Raw genomic sequence first — 6622 nt, 5'->3', positions numbered from 1 at the left:
AATGTAGTGGAGTCAAACAGAGGAAATCCTTCCCTTGGTCACGTGTTTAATATGCCAGGTTAGCTACACAGGCTGTAAAGTGGATTCATGTGCTTTATTTTGAGAATATAACAATTATTACAAGAGCACAAGAAAGCTGGGATCTTCTTTTAAAAAGTGACCACTGGCCAGTGGAAACTCTGTTTTTACACACGATTACAAAATGACTGGGCCTATAAGAACACGTTTCCCCTGCCTCTGTAGGATATTGGCACTCCAACCGTGTTCCAGGGGTCATGTTTCCCCTGGCTCTGTAGGCTATTGGCACTCCAACCGTGTTCCAGGGGTCATGTTTCTTTAGCCTCTGTAGGATATTGGCACTCCAATCGTGTTCCAGGGGTCATGTTTCTCTAGGCTCTGTAGGCTATTGGCACTCCAATCGTGTTCCAGGGGTCATGTTTCTCTAGGCTCTGTAGGCTATTGGCACTCCAACCGTGTTCCAGGGGTCATGTTTCCCCTGCCTCTGTAGGCTATTGGCACTCCAACCGTGTTCCAGGGGTCATGTTTCTCTAGGCTCTGTAGGCTATTGGCACTCCAACCGTGTTCCAGGGGTCATGTTTCTCTAGGCTCTGTAGGCTATTGGCACTCCAACCGTGTTCCAGGGGTCATGTTTCTCTAGGCTCTGTAGGCTATTGGCACTCCAACCGTGTTCCAGGGGTCATGTTTCCCCTGCCTCTGTAGGCTATTGGCACTCCAACCGTCTTCCAGGGGTCATGTTTCCCCTGGCTCTGTAGGATATTGGCACTCCAATCGTGTTCCAGGGGTCATGTTTCTCTAGGCTCTGTAGGCTATTGGCACTCCAACCGTGTTCCAGGGGTCATGTTTCTCTAGGCTCTGTAGGCTATTGGCACTCCAACCGTGTTCCATGAGTCCTTGGTCTATTATGGTAAACTATTTGGCCACTTTAGTTGCGATACAAACCTTATCAAAATATATAGGTCTATGGGCTAGGTCACATGATGCATTGTGACTATGGTTTGAAAACTATGGTTTGAAAAGCCCCCCCCCCCCCTGTTTCTTGCTAGTCTAGTTGTAAAGAGAAGCTCTGTGTTTATTATTAGGACAGTTGAGGTATAAATATAGTAGGCCCAGCCTTTAGAAACGTTTGAGCAACATGGGCTTATAGGAACACATGTTTCATTCCATGCATCAACCAGCTATGAGGAGCTGGCTATTGCTATGCAACAGGTGATTCTATTCCACTCCAACGCTGATTGCAGGGCTCTCGTGAAGTGCTTGATTTTGATTTTCGATATAATTTGCATTGATATCAGAGTGATTAGATGGACAACAGAGCAACAGAGTACCGGGCCATTAGAGCGACTGGCCATTTGCGAGTTTGGTCGGCTACCAATGACCATCAGCAGCATCAGAGTGCAGTTTAGAGAAGCTTTAACGATCATGTGTTATTCGTCATGACTCAAGACTGCCTGTGTGGGAATAATACGATCACCCAGGGCAGGAGTTAACACCAGAGGCTGTTAGCAGGCAACAGCAACTGATACAGTAACTATTATGATAATAAGAAAGTCAAAACACAAACACACACACACACACACACACACACACACACACACACACACACACACACACACACACACACACACACACACACACACACACACACACACACACACACACACACACACACACACACACACACACACACACACACACACACACACACACACACACACACACACACACACACACACACACACGCACAATGAATTCAATATGTTATTTTCACCTGGGGGATTGTTTGCATAGCCTACTTACCTAGCAACAACTTCCTATGGCAACAACACAATATGGAAAACAGATCACATTAAATTCATAAGTTCTTTTTTGGGGGTGGATTCACTGTGCAGTAATTGTGAATGATTCATCATGCAGTCAGTGTAAATGATTCACTGTGCAGTCAGTGTAAATGATTCATTATGCAGTCAGTGTAAATGAATCATTGTGCAGTCAGTGTAAATGATTCATCATGCAGTCAGTGTAAATGATTCATTATGCAGTAAGCGTAAATGATTCATTATGCAGTAAGTGTAAATGATTCACCGTGCAGTAAGTGTAAATGATTCACCGTGCAGTAAGTGTAAATGATTCATTATGCAGTAATTGTGAATGATTCATTGTGCAGTCAGTGTAAATTATTCACTGTGCAGTAAGTGTAAATGAATCATTGTGCAGTAATTGTGAATGATTCATTGTGCAGTCAGTGTAAATGAATCATTGTGCAGTCAGTGTAAATGATTCATTGTGCAGTTAGTTTGCTTGATTCATCGTGCAGTCAGTGTAAACGATTCATCATGCAGTCAGTGTAAATGAATCATTGTGCAGTTAGTGTAAATGATTCATTATGCAGTAAGCGTAAATGATTCATTATGCAGTATGCGTGAATGATTCATTATGCAGTAAGCGTAAATGATTCATTATGCAGTAAGCGTAAATGATTCATTATGCAGTAGCGTAAATGATTCATTATGCAGTAGCGTAAATGATTCATTATGCAGTAAGCGTAAATGATTCATTATGCAGTAAGTGTAAATGATTCATTATGCAGTAAGCGTAAATGATTCATTATGCAGTAAGCGTAAATGATTCATTATGCAGTAAGCGTAAATGATTCATTATGCAGTAAGCGTAAATGATTCATTATGCAGTAAGCGTAAATGATTCATTATGCAGTAAGCGTAAATGATTCATTATGCAGTAAGCGTAAATGATTCATTATGCAGTAAGCGTAAATGATTCATTATGCAGTAAGCGTAAACGATTCATTATGCAGTAAGCGTAAATGATTCATTATGCAGTAAGCGTAAATGATTCATTATGCAGTAAGCGTAAATGATTCATTATGCAGTAAGCGTAAATGATTCATTATGCAGTAAGCGTAAATGATTCATTATGCAGTAAGTGTAAATGATTCATTATGCAGTAAGCGTAAATGATTCATTATGCAGTAAGCGTAAATGATTCATTATGCAGTAAGTGTAAATGATTCATTATGCAGTAAGCGTAAATGATTAATTGTGCAGTAATTGATCGGATCCAAATCGACTGCATATACACTTCAGTTGGTTGCGATGATGTGAAGGTTCTTTCCAACCACAGAATATGACAGGTTTATCAAGGTGTTCATCTGTATCAAAGCTGAAAAATGTATCTTCCCCCGTGCAGAGAGGCTGTTAGTGAGGCTGCAGTTCAGTCCCAAACGGCATCCTACTCACTATATAGTGCACTACTTTTGACAGTTATTGCACCATATGGGGATTTGGGTGCCATTTGGGATGCAAGCAGTGCCAAGGAAAGATTAAATTACTGTTGCTCTGCGACACCTCATCAGACACCTCATCAGACACCTCGTCAGACACCCTATCAGACACTTCATCAGACACCTCATCATCAGATACCTCATCAGACACCTCATCATCAGACACCTCATCATCAGACACCTCATCAGATACCTCATCAGATACCTCATCACCAGACACCTCATCAGACACCTCATCAGACACCTCATCATCAGACACCTCATCAGACACCTCATCAGACACCTCATCATCAGACACCTCATCAGACACCTCATCAGATACCTCATCATCAGACACCTCATCAGACACCTCATCATCAGACACCTCATCAGACACCTCATCATCAGACACCTCATCAGACACCTCATCTCATCTGTGGCCATCTCAAGGAAAAGACTGCTAAGTGTGTTAGGATGTACTGAGGGAGAGAGACAAACGTTAAATAGTAATTGACATGGCTACATTGCATATATCTGGTAATTTTTATTTATTTAAGTATGGTTATTATAAAAATGATTCATATAAATTTAGAAAGCAGGGAGCAGAATACGCTATGCAATTCATCCTTTGGTCTTCCTTTTGCCAAGATGAAGCACCTGGTTGCAACAACCAAACTCTTTAAAAACATTTATTTAAAACATTTATTTATTTTAAGTGAAGTGACACTTAACAAAAGTGAAACTTTTTAGCAAGTGACAGCAAGATAAATATATGTAGAAAAACCAGCTAGACACGAGTACATAGCTATTAGTGATGTTATCTGAGGACCAGCTAGACACGAGTACATAGCTATTAGTGATGTTATCTGAGGACCAGCTAGACATGAGTACATAGCTATTAGTGATGTTATCTGAGGACCAGCTAGACACGAGTACATAGCTATTAGTGATGTTATCTGAGGACCAGCTAGACATGAGTACATAGCTATTAGTGATGTTATCTGAGGACCAGATAGACATGAGTACATAGCTATTAGTGATGTTATCTGAGGACCAGATAGACATGAGTACATAGCTATTAGTGATGTTATCTGAGGACCAGCTAGACATGAGTACATAGCTATTAGTGATGTTATCTGAAGACCAGCTAGACATGAGTACATATCTATTAGTGATGTTATCTGAAGACCAGCTAGACATGAGTACATAGCTATTAGTGATGTTATCTGAGGACCAGATAGACATGAGTACATAGCTATTAGTGATGTTATCTGAGGACCAGATAGACATGAGTACATATCTATTAGTGATGTTATCTGAAGACCAGCTAGACACGAGTACATAGCTATTAGTGATGTTATCTGAGGACCAGATAGACATGAGTACATAGCTGAGATGTTTTGGTCCAGCAGCCACTGTGGCAGGTAGCTGGAAAAAGAAATCTACCACCACTCACACTTTTTTTTTTACCAGCTAATATATATATATATTTTTGACATAATTAAACATCAACAACAACGACAACAACAAACAGATGAGCATGTACTACTAGTAAGAAGTAATGTGGGATATTGTTCAATAAAACATAAATAATACTGAACTGGCTTGCTGACCCTGGCTATGTGCTGCAACATGCTACCGTAAGTAGGGCCCTAAAAAAATTGGTTTATTTTTTGCCAAATTCCGTTTGGCAGTTGGCAGGTGTTAATTTTCCCACCGTGTATCCGATGCAATTTTGCAGTGTTCTGGCAAATCAAGTTGACACAGAAAATGTCAGAGAATTGGTTAGTGCTGGGAGACTCTTTGCCCTTTATATTTACTTGTTGAAATGTGAGATTTTTTCCTCCCTCCCTCCCTCTCCTCTCTTTCTCTGTGGAAGCTGTCAGTGCCATCAGGAATCCATTTCCATTCCAGTCACGTTGATCACACCGTAAGTGATTCTGGACGACAAATATTCATGCAGAGAAGAACTATGTTCAAGAGAGAGAGCTCCACTTCGGAAACAGAGAAAACCACTTAAACATATCGAAATCAGATTCCATATTTCTTTTAAAACTCACCTGTTTTGTTTGTCTTTTTAAATGTTTAAAAAGTGACTCAGGGATATAGGTTGTTGAAACATTTGCAGAGGCAGGCAAAGCAAAAAATGTATTCATCATTTAAGGCGCAGCCCCACTTAAAACACATACATCATTCTGTGTACTAACACGTCTGTAATTTGATTGACTGGATTGACTGGATTATACTGTAGTAGGGAGAGGGGAGACATATTATCTCAGAGAGTAATGACACTGATGAGAGAAGCTTTTTAACCCCTGAAGAGAGAAAAAAGAGAGAAAGAGAGAGGGCGAGAGAGGGAGGGAGTGAGTGAGAAAGAGAGAGAGAGAAAGAGAGAGAGAGAAAGAGAGAAAGAGAGATAGAGAGATAGAGAGAGAGAAAGAGAGAAAGAGAGATAGAGAGATAGAGAGAGAGAGAGAAAGAGAGAAAGAGAGAAAGAGAGAAAGAGAGATAGAGAGAGATAAATTGTGGGAGAGAGAGAGAGAGAGAGAGGATACAGAGACAGAGAGAGAGGGGCAGAGAAATAAAGAGAGGGAGAGAGAGAGACGCAGGGAGAGAGATTGAGACACAGAGAGAGAGGGGAGAGGCTTGAAACCATGCCCAACATCTCAGCTTCCCAAGAGGCTTTTCAAAATTCAATACATAACATCTGTAGGCGATGTTGGGTGCAGACCTAGCAGAGTGTGTCATAATAACACAGAGAGAGAGAGAGAGAGAGAGAGAGAGAGAGAGAGAGAGAGAGAGAGAGAGAGAGAGAGAGAGAGAGAGAGAGAGAGAGAGAGAGAGAGAGCGAAAGAGAGAGCAAAAGAGAGAGAGAAAGAGAGAGCGAAAGAGAGAGAGAGAGAGAGAGCGAAAGAGAGAGCGAAAGAGAGAGAGAGAGAGAGCGAGAGAGAGAGAGAGCGAAAGAGAGAGAGAGAGCGAAGAGAGAGAGAGAGAGAGAGAGATGAGAGAGAGAGAGAGAGAGAGAGAGAGAGAGAGAGAGAGAGAGAGAGATGATGATAGAGAGAGAGATTATGAGATAGAACCTTTAGGATCTGAGAGAGAGAGAGAGGGAGAACCTTGAGAGCAAGAGAGAGAGAGAGAGAGAGAGATGAGGATAGAGAGAGAGAGAGAGAGAGAGAGAGAGAGGGAGAGAGAGAGCAAGAGAGAGAGAGAGAGAGAGAGGGAGCTGGGTGAACAAAGAAACATGACGACTGCCAGGTTTCCATGGCAACTGCTGCAAGGCCTGGAGAGTATAATAGCACATCAATCACTGACCAGAAAAAT

Source organism: Oncorhynchus gorbuscha, linkage group LG07 (assembly GCF_021184085.1).
Source record: "Oncorhynchus gorbuscha isolate QuinsamMale2020 ecotype Even-year linkage group LG07, OgorEven_v1.0, whole genome shotgun sequence".
Classification (NCBI taxonomy): Eukaryota; Metazoa; Chordata; class Actinopteri; order Salmoniformes; family Salmonidae; genus Oncorhynchus; species Oncorhynchus gorbuscha.
The sequence above is the reverse complement of the archived record's forward strand: the minus strand, read 5'-3'. Positions refer to the sequence as shown.